Source organism: Panulirus ornatus, chromosome 68 (assembly GCF_036320965.1).
Source record: "Panulirus ornatus isolate Po-2019 chromosome 68, ASM3632096v1, whole genome shotgun sequence".
NCBI classification, from domain to species: Eukaryota; Metazoa; Arthropoda; class Malacostraca; order Decapoda; family Palinuridae; genus Panulirus; species Panulirus ornatus.
In genome coordinates this window covers 26362298-26382313 of record NC_092291.1, presented here as the reverse complement: position 1 = coordinate 26382313, position 20016 = coordinate 26362298, and the positions used below count along the sequence as shown (strand labels likewise).

At 41.1% G+C, this 20016-nt stretch overlaps 1 protein-coding gene across 2 annotated transcripts in view; it reads left to right on the top strand.

Moving 5' to 3' along the window:
* Positions 1-20016, top strand: part of Vang (Strabismus domain-containing protein Vang) — a 679794-nt gene that overhangs the window by 207973 nt on the left and 451805 nt on the right. The window lies entirely within an intron of this gene.

The window sequence follows — 20016 nt, the reverse complement described above, 5'->3', positions numbered from 1 at the left end:
CAGGAACTTGTTAATATGCAGCCCAGTCCTAAGGGAGGGAAAAAAAAGTCATATTTCTCTTTCACTCGACTTCAGACCGGCAGCGCACGCACCCGTCATTCATTTTTGAAGCCAAAGATACCGTCATAAACAGACGGCTTCATCCCTTGGGAAACCATAAAGTAATATCAGACGACATTTTGGTTTTATCTTGGCCGTTTGACTGTTGATGTTTCTCTTATCTTAAGATATGATTCCAGTCTCAGAACTCTCGGGGAATCTCCTGTTGCCATGGATGTTCCCGACCCTTTTTTTTAGATATGTTTGGCATCAGGCACTTCTCTCCAGTCTTCCTTCACGTAGTCTTCCTTTTCTTTTAAAAAGGATCTCCTCCTTCCTGCCCCAACTGCATTATCCATGCCACTGTGGCTGGATCTCGGTAATTACTTTCCAGTTAGTGCCGAAGCTTCTTCTTCAACACATCACGTATATCGCAGTATATAAAGGCCTTCACGATGTCATACACAAATGACATCCATCCTCACAGGAGTTTCTTTTGTCGTTCTGTTTAGAAGACTTCCAACCGCCTCTCTTTAGTCTATCATGATGCCACTCACGTCAGTTCGGACCTGACAGTTGTCACACAGTGAGGAAAGCTTGGTCCACGTAGTGCTGTCCAGCATCATACACTAACCATTTATCACATAAAGAACAGTTGTCAGCCACTTCGCATCTTTGTATACAGTTTGGCTGGTCTCTCACGCCACACCAACTTATGGTTGACTTCAGCCACAAGGTTTCTGAGGATCGATACATCATTGAACTTAACAAAAGTGCCTCTGAAAAACTGGATTTTCTTTACTCTGTTTATTCCCATCTTATATCTCCCCAGTTGCTAACCCTTCGTAAAAGTCATACTCATCTTCACAAGGAATAATTCTTCCTAATCTGGGGAGGCACACAGTAATCCTCCTCAGCCCTCTCTTTAATAATAGCTACTCCAAGACCTTCAACTTTACTGCCAACCCAGCTGACACTACCGGATTCCCTGCCATGCACGTTCATCGCTCTGCCTCCTCTCTCCTTATTCTCCTACTTTCGCAGTCAGTTCTCTGACGATATTCAGCCCACTGTGCCAGACTTAACTAGGCGAAGGCATCCTGCTTGGGATTCCAGCCCTAACCACAAAAACACCATTGAGAACTTGGGTATACAAGGATGGCTTTTTTCTTTTCCACGCCTCTCGTCTCGGGAAATTCCCTCCTTCTCCATATTTCCCCGTCATTTATGTAGTCTGCTGCTGCCTCATTCCACCCCGTACTAATGACTTGCAATCACATCTGTGAATGTGCAAGTCAAGCTGTGCTTGTGTGTAGGACACTGTAGCCGATCGTCAGGAGGAGTTTGCAAGCAGCTGTCACGCCCACCTCTCTCTCAAGCACAAGTGTAGTGAAATTTGCGGTGCTTTCTGCAGCGAGGTCATGGAGGAAGGGAGTCCACCACGTCACACTGGATAAGATGTTCTCCTTTAGTCTCCATCCACCAACACTGCGACACTGGGCCGCCGAGGGACACGCGCCTTGATCTCCCATTTATTCCACGACGTCGAGCATGAGAATGGTGGACCTCCTCGGTGCACTTTGCCAACGTATAAAAGCCATGGGCGTATGTGTGTGTGTGTGTGTGTGACTCATTATCATCAGCTTTTGCACTACCGATTTCGGTTACCACTGTGGCCGTGTGTGTGTCGTGCCATCCCCTGGCGTGAAGTATGTAGTGTGTGTAGCTCCGTCTCCCGGTGATAATCACATAACACTGGGTGACTCGCTGCTCCTGTGGGTGCAATGCTCACTTTTCCAACACTGTAGCCAGCATCACCGATGAAAGCAGCAAAAATGCAAGGGTCTTTGCGCCACTCACCCTAGACACACACAGAGCTGAGATGTTCATTCGTGATACTCTACGAAATTTGACGCGATATGCTCGACAGCGACACGCATGGCCTTCGTGTGTACTGTTCGATTTACCATTTTCCTTGACAGTAGAAGCGAATTAGGGTATTTCACATGTAGCCGGAGGTTCCATGTTAATCATCACTTTACTGGGTCAGTATGAATCACAAATATTCTTCTCAAGTTTAGCTTTGCATTGAATTTTTTAGGGTCATATGCGGTGCCAGGCCCTACGTTTGAAGAGTCATGTGTGACGTCAGGCTCTATATTCAGAGAATCTTATGTGATACAAGGCACTCTGTGTTTGGAGGTTCATGTGTAATGCCGGACTCTATTTTAGGAGGGTCTTGTGTGATGTCAGGCTGTGTTTGGAGGGTCTTGTGTGATGTCAGGCTCTGTGTTTGGAGGGTTTTATGTGATGTCAGGCTGTGTTTGGAGGGTCTTGTGTGATGTCAGGCTCTGTGTTTGGAGGGTTTTATGTGATGTCAGGCTGTGTTTGGAGGGTTTTATGTGATGTCAGGCTCTGTGTTTGGAGGGTTTTGTGTGATGTCAGGCTCTGTGTTTGGAGGGTCTCGTGTGATGTCAGGCTCTGTGTTTGGAGGGTTTTGTGTGATGTCAGGCTCTGTTTTTGGAGGGTTTTGTGTTATGTCAGGCTCTGTGTTTGGAGGGTCTCGTGTGATGTCAGGCTCTGTGTTTGGAGGGTCTCGTGTGACGTCAGGCTCTGTGTTTGGAGGGTCTTGTGTGATGTCAGGCTCTGTGTTTGGAGGGTCTTGAGTTATGTCAGGCTCTGTGTTTGGAGGGTCTTGTGTGATGTCAGGCTCTGTGTTTGGAGGGTCTTGAGTTATGTCAGGCTCTGTGTTTGGAGGGTCTTGTGTGATGTCAGGCTCTGTGTTTGGAGGGTCTCGTGTGATGTCAGGCTCTGTGTTTGGAGGGTCTTGTGTGATGTCAGGCTCTGTGTTTGGAGGGTCTTGTGTGATGTCAGGCTCTGTGTTTGGAGGGTCTTGAGTTATGTCAGGCTCTGTGTTTGGAGGGTCTTGTGTGATGTCAGGCTCTGTGTTTGGAGGGTCTTGAGTTATGTCAGGCTCTGTGTTTGGAGGGTCTTGTGTGATGTCAGGCTCTGTGTTTGGAGGGTCTTGTGTGATGTCAGGCTCTGTGTTTGGAGGGTCTTGAGTTATGTCAGGCTCTGTGTTTGGAGGGTCTTGTGTGATGTCAGGCTCTGTGTTTGGAGGGTCTTGAGTTATGTCAGGCTCTGTGTTTGGAGGGTCTTGTGTGATGTCAGGCTCTGTGTTTGGAGGGTCTTGCGTGATGTCAGGCTCTGTGTTTGGAGGGTCTTGAGTGATGTCAGGCTCTGTGTTTGGAGGGAACATATATAGTATGACCCCCATTTGATGTCATTCTTGATTTCATTGATCCAAACGATGGTCCTCGTCGAATATTATCAATTACATTTCTGCCTGATGGTTTTGGAGTAAGGGAACATCAAAGGGATTTTGCGTTTGATCATTCTGTGTTAAAAAGCATCGTCTATGGAGTGGGGTTCAGTGTAGTCCTGGGGACTTCATTTCAACACACTGATTCTATGTACAAATGGAAACGTTGATTCTACGTTGAAAATAGAGAGATAAGCTTTGATTCGGCGTTAGATACAAGCACAAGCTTTGATTCTACTTAGATATAAGTAAAAACTTCGATTTTTTGTTAAATAAAAGTTGATACTTTAATTCTATGTTAAAGTAGAAGCTTTGATTCTGTATTAGATATAAGTAGAACCTTGATTTAATGTTAAAACTAAATTCAACCTTTGATTCTATATGAAATGTAAATAGAACCTTTTATTCAATGATAAATGTAAGCAGACCTTTGATTCATTGTTACATATCAGTAGAATCTTGATTCTTCGTTTAATATAAGTAGAATCTTTGATTCCATGTTAGATATAAGTAGAAAACCTTTGATTCTATGTTTAATGAATATAAGTATAGCCTTTGATTCTATTTTGAATATAAGTAGAACCTTTGATTCAATGTTACATATACGTAGAAGCTTTGGTCCTATGTTAAATATAAGTAGAATATTTGATTTAGTGTTGAATACACGTATAAACTTTGATTCTGTATCAAATATAGGTAGAACCTTTGACTTTATGTTGAATATCAGTAGAAACTTTGATTCTATATGGAATATCAATCTAACCTTTTATTCTCTGTTGAATACCATTAGAACCTTTAGTGTTCAATATCAGAAGAAATTTTCTTTCCATGTTGAATATCAGAAGAAACTTTCTTTCCATGTTAAATATTAAAACCTTCGATTCTATGTTAAGTATCAGTAGAACCTTTGATTCTATGTTAAGTATCAGTAGAACCTTTGATTCAATGTTAAGTACCTGTAGAACTTTTGATTCTATGTTAAGTATCAGTAGAACCTTTGATTCTATGTTAAGTATCAGTAGAACCTTTAATTCTATGTTAAGTACCTGTAGAACCTTTGATTTTATGTTAAGTATCAGTAGAACCTTTGATTCTATGTTAAGTATCAGTAGAACCTTTGATTCTATGTTAAGTATCAGTAGAACCTTTGATTCTATGTTAAGTATCAGTAGAACCTTTAATTCTATGTTAAGTACCTGTAGAACCTTTGATTCTATGTTAAGTATCAGTAGAACCTTTGATTCTATGTTAAGTATCAGTAGAACCTTTGATTCTATGTTAAGTATCAGTAGAACCTTTGATTCTATGTTAAGTATCAGTAGAATCTTTGATTCTATGTTAAGTATCAGTAGAACCTTTGATTCTATGTTAAGTATCAGTAGAACCTTTGATTCAATGTATCTGTAGAACCTTTGATTCTATGTTAAGTATCAGTAGAACCTTTGATTCTATGTTAAGTATCAGTAGAACCTTTGATTCTATGTTAAGTATCAGTAGAATCTTTGATTCTATGTTAAGTATCAGTAGAACCTTTGATTCTATGTTAAGTATCAGTAGAACCTTTGATTCAATGTTAAGTACCTGTAGAACCTTTGATTCTGTGTTAAGTATCAGTAGAACCTTTGATTCTATGTTAAGTATCAGTAGAACCTTTGATTCTATGTTAAGTATCAGTAGAACCTTTGATTGTGTGTTAAGTATCAGTAGAACCTTCGATTCTGTGTTAAGTATCAGTAGAACCTTCGATTCTGTGTTAGGTATCAGTAGAACCTTTGATTCGGTGTTAAGTATCAGTAGAACCTTTGATTCTATGTTAGGTATCAGTAGAACCTTTAATTCTATGTTAAGTATCAGTAGAACCTTTGATTATATGTTAAGTATCAGTAGAACCTTTGATTCTGTGTTAAGTATCAGTAGAACCTTTGATTCAATGTACCTGTAGAACCTTTGATTCTATGTTACGTATCAGTAGAACCTTTAATTCTATGTTAAGTATCAGTAGAACCTTTGATTCTATGTTAAGTATCAGTAGAACCTTTGACTCTATGTTAAGTATCAGTAGAACCTTTGATTCTGTGTTAAGTATCAGTAGAACCTTTGATTCTGTGTTAAGTATCAGTAGAACCTTTGAATCTCTGATGGTTCTATGTTAAAAGGTGTGTCCCATGAAGCGAGGTCCTGTGTAATCCCAGGGACTTTGTATGAAAACATTTATTCTTTCTGTATGGAGTTTTTTTTTGAAGATGTTATTGTCCTCTGGTGGACGATCGTTTTTTTGGAGGGAAATTTATGAAGCAGATTTTTTTCTTTTTGTAGTTTGTGAGAGGGTGGCCTCGCGTAACGGGATCTCTCGTGAGCCCAGGGTCTTCATTGGAGCAGATATGATCTTTCTTGGGAAGAGATACTACGGTGGGTGACAGCGCGCGTATATAGCCTTGAGGCCATAGAAAATGGGATCTTAAGTGATTTTACTCCCTGTGGTTGAGGGAACATCACGTCTTCAAAGACTTTTCTTTTGTTTTTTGTTATAATGAACAGTGCTCTGCTCCTTGATAGCAAGCATCAGCGTCTTCGCTTTTCGTACAAGAAAAAAAATTATGGTAGACGTTAGAATAGTTAGGTGGCGAGGATAGACAAAAGAAATTGTGGACATTCTGGGTAAGGCTAGGTACGATCCTCTACCCACTTAATCACGTTTTGGTTCAGAAGGGTTTGGGAGGTGATTACCTGACGATTTTTTTTTTCTATCCGAGAAATTAATGATGGAGTTCGATGCTTCTCCTGCACGGCGGCGTCACAAGTGATTCCAGCAGACAGTTTATTTGAATGTTCTCCGTCCAGGACAACTGGGCTGGTCCTCTTACACGACAACACATTTGGCCTGATGGTCTTGTGAGAAAAATTCTATGGATTTTTTCTTTTATAGCTGTGTTGATGAATGATATATTTTTTTTTTTTTTTTTTTTTTACTTTGTCGCTGTCTCCCGCGTTTGCGAGGTAGCGCAAGGAAACAGACGAAAGAAATGGCCCCCCCCCCCCCCCCACACACACGCACATACACACGTCCACACACGCAAATATACATAACTACACAGCTTTCCATGGTTTACCCCAGACGCTTCACATGCCTTGATTCAATCCACTGACAGCACGTCAACCCCTGTATACCACATCGCTCCAATTCACTCTATTCCTTGCCCTCCTTTCACCCTCCTGCATGTTCAGGCCCCGATCACACAAAATCTTTTTCACTCCATCTTTCCACCTCCAATTTGGTCTCCCTCTTCTCCTCGTTCCCTCCACCTCCGACACATATATCCTCTTGGTCAATCTTTCCTCACTCATTCTCTCCATGTGCCCAAACCATTTCAAAACACCCTCTTCTGCTCTCTCAACCACGCTCTTTTTATTTCCACACATCTCTCTTACCCTTACGTTACTTACTCGATCAAACCACCTCACACCACACATTGTCCTCAAACATCTCATTTCCAGCACATCCATCCTCCTGCGCACAACTCTATCCATAGCCCACGCCTCGCAACCATACAACATTGTTGGAACCACTATTCCTTCAAACATACCCATTTTTGCTTTCCGAGATAATGTTCTCGACTTCCACACATTTTTCAAGGCTCCCAAAATTTTCGCCCCCTCCCCCACCCTATGATCCACTTCCGCTTCCATGGTTCCATCCGCTGACAGATCCACTCCCAGATATCTAAAACACTTCACTTCCTCCAGTTTTTCTCCATTCAAACTCACCTCCCAATTGACTTGACCCTCAACCCTACTGTACCTAATAACCTTGCTCTTATTCACATTTACTCTTAACTTTCTTCTTCCACACACTTTACCAAACTCAGTCACCAGCTTCTGCAGTTTCTCACATGAATCAGCCACCAGCGCTGTATCATCAGCGAACAACAACTGACTCACTTCCCAAGCTCTCTCATCCCCAACAGACTTCATACTTGCCCCTCTTTCCAGGACTCTTGCATTTACCTCCCTAACAACCCCATCCATAAACAAATTAAACAACCATGGAGACATCACACACCCCTGCCGCAAACCTACATTCACTGAGAACCAATCACTTTCCTCTCTTCCTACACGTACACATGCCTTACATCCTCGATAAAAACTTTTCACTGCTTCTAACAACTTGCCTCCCACACCATATATTCTTAATACCTTCCACAGAGCATCTCTATCAACTCTATCATATGCCTTCTCCAGATCCATAAATGCTACATACAAATCCATTTGCTTTTCTAAGTATTTCTCACATACATTCTTCAAAGCAAACACCTGATCCACACATCCTCTACCACTTCTGAAACCGCACTGCTCTTCCCCAATCTGATGCTCTGTACATGCCTTCACCCTCTCAATCAATACCCTCCCATATAATTTACCAGGAATACTCAACAAACTTATACCTCTGTAATTTGAGCACTCACTCTTATCCCCTTTGCCTTTGTACAATGGCACTATGCACGCACACTGAACACCCCATGCATACCAATTATTCCCTCAACTGCCATATTACTCACCTTTGCATTCAAATCACCCATCACTATAACCCGGTCTCGTGCATCAAAACCGCTAACACACTCATTCAGCTGCTCCCAAAACACTTGCCTCTCATGATCTTTCTTCTCATGCCCAGGTGCATATGCACCAATAATCACCCACCTCTCTCCATCAACTTTCAATTTTACCCATATTAAAAAGGATTTGGGAGGTGATTACCTGACGATTTTTTTTTTCTATCCGAGAAATTAATGATGGAGTTCGATGCTTCTCTTGCACGGCGGCGTCACAAGTGATTCCAGCAGACAGTTTATTTGAATGTTCTCCGTCCAGGACAACTGGGCTGGTCCTCCTACACGACAACACATTTGGCCTGATGGTCTTGTGAGAAAAATTCTATGGATTTTTTCTTTTATAGCTGTGTTGATGAATGATATATATATATATATATATATATATATATATATATATATATATATATATATATATATATATATATATATATATATATTTTTTTTTTTTTCTTTTTTTTTATACTTTGTCGCTGTCTCCCGCGTTTGCGAGGTAGCGCAAGGAAACAAACGAAAGAAATGCCCCCCCCCCCCATACACATGTTTATACATACGTCCACACACGCAAATATACATACCTACACAGCTTTCAATGGTTTACCCCAGACGCTTCACATGCCTTGATTCAATCCACTGACAGCACGTCAACCCCGGTATACCACATCGCTCCAATTCACTCTATTCCTTGCCCTCCTTTCACCCTCCTGCATGTTCAGGCCCCGATCACACAAAATCTTTTTCACTCCATCTTTCCACCTCCAATTTAGTCTCCCTCTTCTCCTCGTTCCCTCCACCTCCGACACATATATCCTCTTGGTCAATCTTTCCTCATTCATTCTCTCCATGTGCCCAAACCACTTCAAAACACCCTCTTCTGCTCTCTCAACCACGCTCTTTTTATTTCCACACATCTCTCTTACCCTTACGTTACTCACTCGATCAAACCACCTCACACCACACATTGTCCTCAAACATCTCATTTCCAGCACATCCATCCTCCTGCGCACAACTCTATCCATAGCCCATGCCTCGCAACCATACAACATTGTTGGAACCACTATTCCTTCAAACATACCCATTTTTGCTTTCCGAGATAATGTTCTCGACTCCCACACATTCTTCAAGGCCCCCAGAATTTTCGCCCCCTCCCCCACCCTATGATCCACTTCCGCTTCCATGGTTCCATCCGCTGCCAGATCCACTCCCAGATATCTAAAACACTTCACTTCCTCCAGTTTTTCTCCATTCAAACTCACCCCCCAATTGACTTGACCTTCAACCCTACTGTACCTAATAACCTTGCTCTTATTCACATTTACTCTTAACTTTCTTCTTCCACACACTTTACCAAACTCAGTCACCAGCTTCTGCAGTTTCTCACATGAATCAGCCACCAGCGCTGTATCATCAGCGAACAACAACTGACTCACTTCCCAAGCTCTCTCATCCCCAACAGACTTCATACTTGCCCCTCTTTCCAGGACTCTTGCATTTACCTCCCTAACAACCCCATCCATAAACAAATTAAACAACCATGGAGACATCACACACCCCTGCCGCAAACCTACATTCACTGAGAACCAATCACTTTCCTCTCTTCCTACACGTACACATGCCTTACATCCTCGATAAAAACTTTTCACTGCTTCTAACAACTTGCCTCCCACACCATACATTCTTAATACCTTCCACAGAGCATCTCTATCAACTCTATCATATGCCTTCTCCAGATCCATAAATGCTACATACAAATCCATTTGCTTTTCTAAGTATTTCTCACATACATTCTTCAAAGCAAACACCTGATCCACACATCCTCTACCACTTCTGAAACCACACTGCTCTTCCCCAATCTGATGCTCTGTACATGCCTTCACCCTCTCAATCAATACCATATATATATGGTTTTTTCATACATATTCGCCATTTCCCGCGTTTGCGATGTACCGTTAAGAACAGAGGACTGAGCCTGAGAGGGAATATCCTCACTTGGCCCCCTTCTCTATTCCTTCTTTTGGAAAAATAGAAAAAAGGGAGGGGGAGGATTTCCAGCCCCCAGCTCCCTCCCCTTTTAGTCGCCTTCTACGACACGCAGGGAATACGTAGAAAGTAATCTGTCTCCCCTATCTCCAGGGATAATATATATATATATATATATTTTTTCTGCTTTGTCGCTGTCTCCCGCGTTTGCGAGGTAGCGCAAGGAAATGGCCCAACCCACCCCCATACACATGTATATACATACGTCCACACACGCAAATATACATACCTACACAGCTTTCCATGGTTTACCCCAGACGCTTCACATGCCTTGATTCAATCCACTGACAGCACGTCAACCCCGGTATACCACATCGATCCAATTCACTCTATTCCTTGCCCTCCTTTCACCCTCCTGCATGTTCAGGCCCCGATCACACAAAATCTTTTTCACTCCATCTTTCCACCTCCAATTTGGTCTCCCTCTTCTCCTCGTTCCCTCCACCTCCGACACATATATCCTCTTGGTCAATCTTTCCTCACTCATTCTCTCCATGTGACCAAACCATTTCAAAACACCCTCTTCTGCTCTCTCAACCACGCTCTTTTTATTTCCACACATCTCTCTTACCCTTACGTTACTTACTCGATCAAACCACCTCACACCACACATTGTCCTCAAACATCTCATTTCCAGCACATTCATCCTCCTGCGCACAACTCTATCCATAGTCCACGCCTCGCAACCATACAACATTGTTGGAACCACTATTCCTTCAAACATACCCATTTTTGCTTTCCGAGATAATGTTCTCGACTTCCACACATTCTTCAAGGCTCCCAGAATTTTCGCCCCCTCCCCCACCCTATGATCCACTTCCGCTTCCATGTTTCCATCCGCTGCCAGATCCACTCCCAGATATCTAAAACACTTCACTTCCTCCAGTTTTTCTCCATTCAAACTCACCTCCCAATTGACTTGACCCTCAACCCTACTGTACCTAATAACCTTGCTCTTATTCACATTTACTCTTAACTTTCTTCTTCCACACACTTTACCAAACTCAGTCACCAGCTTCTGCAGTTTCTCACATGAATCAGCCACCAGCGCTGTATCATCAGCGAACAACAACTGACTCACTTCCCAAGTTCTCTCATCCCCAACAGACTTCATACTTGCCCCTCTTTCCAAAACTCTTGCATTCACCTCCCTAACAACCCCATCCATAAACAAATTAAACAACCATGGAGACATCACACACCCCTGCCGCAAACCTACATTCACTGAGAACCAATCACTTTCCTCTCTTCCTACACGTACACATGCCTTACATCCTCGATAAAAACTTTTCACTGCTTCTAACAACTTGCCTCCCACACCATATATTCTTAATACCTTCCACAGAGCATCTCTATCAACTCTATCATATGCCTTCTCCAGATCCATAAATGCTACATACAGATCCATTTGCTTTTTTAAGTATTTCTCACATACATTCTTCAAAGCAAACACCTGATCCACACATCCTCTACCACTTCCGAAACCACACTGCTCTTCCCCAATCTGATGCTCTGTACATGCCTTCACCCTCTCAATCAATACCCTCCCATATAATTTGCCAGGAATACTCAACAAACTTATACCTCTGTATATATATATATATATATATATATATATATATATATATATATATATATATATATATATATATATATATATCTGGCAGCAGAGCGGATCTGGCAGCGGATGGAACCATGGAAGCGGAAATGAATCATAGGGTGGGGGAGTGGGCGAAAATCCTGGGAGCCTTGAAGAATGTGTGGAAGTCGAGAACATTATCTCGGAAAGCAAAAATGGCTATGTTTGAAAGAATAGTGGTTCCAACAATGTTGTATGGCTGCGAGGCGTGGGCTATGGACAGAGTTGTGCGCAGGAGGGTGGATGTGCTGGAAATGAGATGTTTGAGGACAATGTGTGGTGTGAGGTGGTTTGATCGAGTAAGTAATGTAAGGGTAAGAGAGATGTGTGGAAATAAAAAGAGCGTGGTTGAGAGAGCAGAAGAGGGTGTTTTGAAATGGTTTGGGCACATGGGGAGAATGAGTGAGGAATGATTGACCAAGAGGATATATGTGTCGGAGGTGGAGGGAACGAGGAGAAGTGGGAGACCAAATTGGAGGTGGAAAGATGGAGTGAAAAAGATTTTGAGTGATCGGGGCCTGAACATGCAGGAGGGTGAAAGGCGTGCAAGGAATAGAGTGAATTGGATCGATGTGGTATACCGGGGTTGACGTGCTGTCAGTGGATTGAATCAGGGCATGTGAAGCGTCTGAGGTAAACCATGGAAAGTTGTGTGGGGCCTGAATGTGGAAATGGAGCTGTGGTTTCGGGCATTATTGCATGACAGCTAGAGACTGAGTGTGAACGAATGGGGCCTTTGTTGTCTTTTCCTAGCGATACCTCGCACACATGAGGGGGGAGGGGGATGGTATTCCATGTGTGGCGAGGTGGCGATGGGAATGAATAAAGGCAGACAGTGTGAATTGTGTGCATGGGTATATATGTATGTGTCTGTGTGTGTGTATATATATGTGTACATTGAGATGTATAGGTACGTATATTTGCGTGTGTGGACGTGTATGTATATACATGTGTATGGGGGTGGGTTGGGCCATTTCTTTCGTCTGTTTCCTTGCGCTACCTCGCAAACGCGGGAGACAGCGACAAAGCAAAATAAATAAAATGAATAAATATATATACATATATATATATATATATATATATATATATATATATATATATATATATATATTCTTTCTTTTTTCTTTTAAACTATTCGCCATTTCCCGCGTTAGCCAGGTAGCGCTAAGAACAGAGGACTGGGCCCTTTTTGGAATATCCTCACCTGGCCCCCTCTGTTCCTTCTTTTTGAAAAAAAAAAAAAGATATACACCTTAGCTTACTCAGAGTTAGTTGACAAAGGTCTCATTGATCTGAAGCATAACAAAGATGAATGAGGCAGAGATTTTAATGCATATAGTAGATATGCCTCCAAGTTTGTTTTATTGGTTTATGAGGCTTATGTTTCCCTTAATATAAAGGGATAGGGGAGAAAGAATACTTCCCACGTATTCCCTGCGTGTCGTAGAAGGCGACTAAAAGGGGAGGGAGCGGGGGGCTGGAAATCCTCCCCTCTCGCTTTTTTTTTTTTTAATTTTCCAAAAGAGGGAACAGAGAAGGGGGCCAGGTGAGGATATTCCCTCAAAGGCCCAGTCCTCTGTTCTAAACGCTACCTCGCTAATGCGGGAAATGACGAATAGTATGAAAAAAGTAGTAGTAGTAGTAGTATATATATATATATATATATATATATATATATATATATATATATATATATATATACGACGAATAGTATGAAAAAAGTAGTAGTATATATATATATATATATATATATATATATATATATATATATATATATATTTTTTTTTTTTTTTTTTTTTTTTTTTTCATACTATTCGCCATTTCCCGCGATAGCGAGGTAGCGTTAAGAACAGAGGACTGGGCCTTTGAGGGAATATCCTCACCTGGCCCTCTTCTCTGTTCCTTCTTTTGGAAAAAAAAAAAAAAAAAAAAAAAAAAAAAAAAAAAAAAACACGAGAGGGGAGGATTTCCAGCCCCCCGCTCCCTTCCCTTTTAGTCGCCTTCTACGACACGCAGGGAATACGTGGGAAGTATTCTTTCTCCCCTATCCCCAGGGATATATATATATATATATATATATATATATTATCCCTGGGGATAGGGGAGAAAGAATACTTCCCACGTATTCCCTGCGTGTCGTAGAAGGCGACTAAAAGGGAAGGGAGCGGGGGGCTGGAAATCCTCCCCTCTCGTTTTTTTTTTTAATTTTCCAAGAGGAGGAACAGAGAAAGGGGCCAGGTGAGGATATTCCCTCAAAGGCCCAGTCCCCTGTTCTTAGCGCTACCTCGCTATTGCGGGAAATGGCGCATAGTGTGAAGAAAAAAGAAAAAAAAAAAAAAATATATATATATATATATATATATATATATATATATATATATATATATATATATATATATATATATATATATATAATGTACTGCAGTGCTTCATTAAAGAAATTTAATATTCTTATTCCAGATTCTCGTTTAAGTTTATCATTTTGGAGAACTTCAAAGAATGTTTTCCTATGTATACAATTTCGTGATAGATGATTATCACATAAGGCTTCTGGGTCATGTGTGAACTGTGGCACTTTATGAAAACAGAATTATTCTAAGGCAATATTTCCTACTGGTGGTACATGTAAACAGATCATCCCGGAGATTATTAGTATTATCATTAGTTATCATTATTATCATTATCATCATTATCACTATTATCATTATTATTGTTATTATCATTATTATCAATTGATCTAAATTCTCTTAAGTTAGACCATTGGAATACAGTGTCACCATCGCTCTGGTTGCTGGTTTCAGACAGATGATGTAATACTAAAGGCACGAACAATGTTGAGTCGTCTCTTTAGATACTTGCTTACGACTCGCCTCAGTTAATATCAGAGGAAAAAAAATCATATCGTAGAAAATAATGTTCTATTGTGGATTTCGGTGTACTTAGAGAAGTACTGTGTGGTAATCAGTTTTGTTCTAACTATCGAGTAATAAGATTAAGAAGAGATGACAATGAAGAGATAACGGTGATTAATTATTAGCTGATTATATACAGAGTAATCGTAGGTATGATTTTCTTGTGTACTGTCCTCAGAATAATACTGCCATCCTTTGAGACAGTCAGGTCGGAAGCAGCGCTATTATACTCTTCGTGTTTAGGGATGTTCCTTCGTGTCAGGGGTCGTACAGTCGTGTCACGGGTCGTACAGTGGTGGTCAAGGGTCGTACAGTAGTACTCCAAGGGTCGTACAGTGGTCCTCAAGGGTCGCACAGTCGTGCTCCAACGGTCGTACAGTCATGTTCAAGGGTCGTACAGTCGTGCTCCAAGGGTCGTACAGTCGTGCTCAAGGGCTGCACCGCCGATCTGAAGGGCTGTAACGATGACTCAAAAGGTCAGTGCTGGGATGGCCAGCATCGTGACGGCCCTGCACCTGGCGGCTAATGCAAGAACCATACTCGTCATGATAACTTGTGCCACAATGGATCTTGGGGACAAGTGCTTCTGACTTACCAAGCTGCATGGCCACTTAGAGTGACATAAGTTTTTCTTCTTCCCCTTAGAAATCGACTGGTTAAGGAAATTCTCCAACTAGAGTGGTGTGTGTGTGTGTGTGTGGTATATATTATGTATATATATATATATATATATATATATATATATATATATATATATATATATTATATATATATATTTTTTTTTTTTTTTTTGCTTTGTCGCTGTCTCTCGCGTTTGCGAGGTAGCGCAAGGAAACAGACGAAAGAAATGGCCCAACCCCCCCCCATACACATGTATATACATACGTCCACACACGCAAAAATACATACCTACACAGCTTTCCATGGTTTACCCCAGACGCTTCACATGCCCCGATTCAATCCACTGACATCACGTCAACCCCGGTATACCACATCGCTCCAATTCACTCTATTCCTTGCCTCCTTTCACCCTCCTGCATGTTCAGGCCCCGATCACACAAATCTTTTTCACTCCATCTTTCCACCTCCAATTTGGTCTCCCTCTTCTCCTCGTTCCCTCACCTCCGACACATATATCCTCTTGGTCAATCTTTCCTCACTCATTCTCTCCATGTGCCCAAACCATTTCAAAACACCCACTTCTGCTCTCTCAACCACGCTCTTTTTATTTCCACACATCTCTCTTACCCTTACGTTACTTACTCGATCAAACCACCTCACACCACACATTGTCCTCAAACATCTCATTTCCAGCACATCCATCCTCCTGCGCACAACTCTATCCATAGCCCACGCCTCGCAACCATACAACAAGGCATGTGTACGTGTAGGAAGAGAGGAAAGTGATTGGTTCTCAGTGAATGTAGGTTTGCGGCAGGGGTGTGTGATGTCTCCATGGTTGTTTAATTTGTTTATGGATGGGGTTGTTAGGGAGGTGAATGCAAGAGTTTTGGAAAGAGGGGCAAGTATGAAGTCTGTTGGGGATGAGAGAGCTTGGGAAGTGAGTCAGTTGTTGTTCGCTGATGATACAGCGCTGGTGGCTGATTCATGTGAGAAACTGCAGAAGCTGGTGACTGAGTTTGGTAAAGTGTGTGAAAGAAGAAAGTTAAGAGTAAATGTGAATAAGAGCAAGGTTATTAGGTACAGTAGGGTTGAGGGTCAAGTCAATTGGGAGGTGAGTTTGAATGGAGAAAAACTGGAGGAAGTGAAGTGTTTTAGATATCTGGGAGTGGATCTGGCAGCGGATGGAACCATGGAAGCGGAAGTGGATCATAGGGTGGGGGAGGGGGCGAAAATTCTGGGAGCCTTGAAGAATATATATATATATATTATATATATAATATATATATATATATATATATATATTATATATATATATATATATACATATATATATATACTGTCCCTGGGGATAGGGGAGAAAGAATACTTCCCACGTATTCCCTGCGTGTCGTAGAAGGCGACTAAAAGGGAAGGGAGCGGGAGGCTGGAAATCCTCCCCTCATTTTTTTTTTTTTTCCAAAAGAAGAAACAGAGAAAGGGGCCAGGTGAGGATATTCCTCAAAGGCCCAGTCCTCATCCTCTGTTCTTAACGCTACCTCGCTAATGCGGGAAATGGCGATTAGTATAAAAAAAAAATATATATATATATATATATATATATATATATATATATATATATATATATATAAACTGGAGGAAGTGAAGTGTTTTAGATATTGGGAGTGGATCTGGCAGCGGATGGAACCATGGAAGCGGAAGTGGATCATAGGGTGGGGGAGGGGGCGAAAATTCTGGGAGCCTTGAAGAATGTGTGGAAGTCGAGAACATTATCTCGGAAAGCAAAAATGGCTATGTTTGAAAGAATAGTGGTTCCAACAATGTTGTATGGTTGCGAGGCGTGGGCTATGGACAGAGTTGTGCGCAGGAGGGTGGATGTGCTGGAAATGAGATGTTTGAGGACAATGTGTGGTGTGAGGTGGTTTGATCGAGTAAGTAATGTAAGGGTAAGAGAGATGTGTGGAAATAAAAAGAGCGTGGTTGAGAGAGCAGAAGAGGGTGTTTTGAAATGGTTTGGGCACATGGGGAGAATGAGTGAGGAAAGATTGACCAAGAGGATATATGTGTCGGAGGTGGAGGGAACGAGGAGAAGTGGGAGACCAAATTGGAGGTGGAAAGATGGAGTGAAAAAGATTTTGAGTGATCGGGGCCTGAACATGCAGGAGGGTGAAAGGCGTGCAAGGAATAGAGTGAATTGGATCGATGTGGTATACCGGGGTTGACGTGCTGTCAGTGGATTGAATCAGGGCATGTGAAGCGTCTGAGGTAAACCATGGAAAGTTGTGTGGGGCCTGGATGTGGAAATGGAGCTGTGGTTTCGGGCATTATTGCATGACAGCTAGAGACTGAGTGTGAACGAATGGGGCCTTTGTTGTCTTTTCCTAGCGCTACCTCGCACACATGAGGGGGGAGGGGGATGGTATTCCATGTGTGGCGAGGTGGCGATGGGAATGAATAAAGGCAGACAGTGTGAATTGTGTGCATGGGTATATATGTATGTGTCTGTGTGTGTATATATATGTGTACATTGAGATGTATAGGTATGTATATTTGCGTGTGCTGGACGTGTATGTATATACATGTGTATGGGGGTGGGTTGGGCCATTTCTTTCGTCTGTTTCCTTGCGCTACCTCGCAAACGCGGGAGACAGCGACAAAGCAAAATAAATAAAATGAATAAATATATATACATATATATATATATATATATATATATATATATATATATATATATATATATATTCTTTCTTTTTTCCTTTTAAACTATTCGCCATTTCCCGCGTTAGCGAGGTAGCGCTAAGAACAGAGGACTGGGCCTTTTTTGGAATATCCTCACCTGGCCCCCTCTGTTCCTTCTTTTTGAAAAAAAAAAAATATACACCTTAGCTTACTCAGAGTTAGTTGACAAAGGTCTCATTGATCTGAAGCATAACAAAGATGAATGAGGCAGAGATTTTAATGCATATAGTAGATATGCCTACAAGTTTGTTTTATTGGTTTATGAGGCTTATGTTTCCCTTAATATGAAGGGATAGGGGAGAAAGAATACTTCCCACGTATTCCCTGCGTGTCGTAGAAGGCGACTAAAAGGGGAGGGAGCGGGGGTCTGGAAATCCTCCCCTCTTGCTTTTTTTTTCTTTATTTTCCAAAAGAGGGAACAGAGAAGGGGGCCAGGTGAGGATTTCCCTCAAAGGCCCAGTCCTCTGTTCTAAACGCTACCTCGCTAATGCCGGAAATGACGAATAGTATGAAAAAAGTAGTAGTAGTAGTAGTATATATATATATATATATATATATATATATATATATATATATATATATATATATACGACGAATAGTATGAAAAAAGTAGTAGTATATATATATATATATATATATATATATATATATATATATATTATATATTTTTTTTTTTTTTTTTTTTTTTTTTTTCATACTATTCGCCATTTCCCGCGATAGCGAGGTAGCGTTAAGAACAGAGGGACTGGGCCTTTGAGGGAATATCCTCACCTGGCCCCCTTCTCTGTTCCTTCTTTTGGAAAAAAAAAAAAAAAAAAAAAAAAAAAAAAAAAAAAAAAACACGAGAGGGGAGGATTTCCAGCCCCCCGCTCCCTTCCCTTTTAGTCGCCTTCTACGACACGCAGGGAATACGTGGGAAGTATTCTTTCTCCCCTATCCCCAGGGATATATATATATATATATATATATATATATTATCCCTGGGGATAGGGGAGAAAGAATACTTCCCACGTATTCCCTGCGTGTCGTAGAAGGCGACTAAAAGGGAAGGGAGCGGGGGGCTGGAAATCCTCCCCTCTCGTTTTTTTTTTTAATTTTCCAAGAGGAGGAACAGAGAAAGGGGCCAGGTGAGGATATTCCCTCAAAGGCCCAGTCCCCTGTTCTTAGCGCTACCTCGCTATTGCGGGAAATGGCGAATAGTGTGAAGAAAAAAGAAAAAAAAAAAAATATATATATATATATATATATATATATATATATATATATATATATATATATATATATATATATATATATAATGTACTGCAGTGCTTCATTAAAGAAATTTAATATTCTTATTCCAGATTCTCGTTTAAGTTTATCATTTTGGAGAACTTCAAAGAATGTTTTCCTATGTATACAATTTCGTGATAGATGATTATCACATAAGGCTTCTGGGTCATGTGTGAACTGTGGCACTTTATGAAAACAGAATTATTCTAAGGTAATATTTCCTACTGGTGGTACATGTAAACAGATCATCCCGGAGATTATTAGTATTATCATTAGTTATCATTATTATCATTATCATCATTATCACTATTATCATTATTATCAATTGATCTAAATTCTTTTAAGTTAGACCATTGGAATACAGTGTCACCATCGCTCTGGTTGCTGGTTTCAGACAGATGATGTAATACTAAAGGCACGAACAATGTTGAGTCGTCTCTTTAGATACTTGCTTACGACTCGCCTCAGTTAATATCAGAGGAAAAAAAATCATATCGTGGAAAATAATGTTCTATTGTGGATTTCGGTGTACTTAGAGAAGTACTGTGTGGTAATCAGTTTTGTTCTAACTATCGAGTAATAAGATTAAGAAGAGATGACAATGAAGAGATAACGGTGATTAATCATTAGCTGATTATATACAGAGTAATCGTAGGTATGATTTTCTTGTGTACTGTCCTCAGAATAATACTACCATCCTTTGAGACAGTCAGGTCGGAAGCAGGGCTATTATACTCTTCGTGTTTAGGGATGTTCCTTCGTGTCAGGGGTCGTACAGTGGTGGTCAAGGGTCGTACAGTAGTACTCCAAGGGTCGTACAGTGGT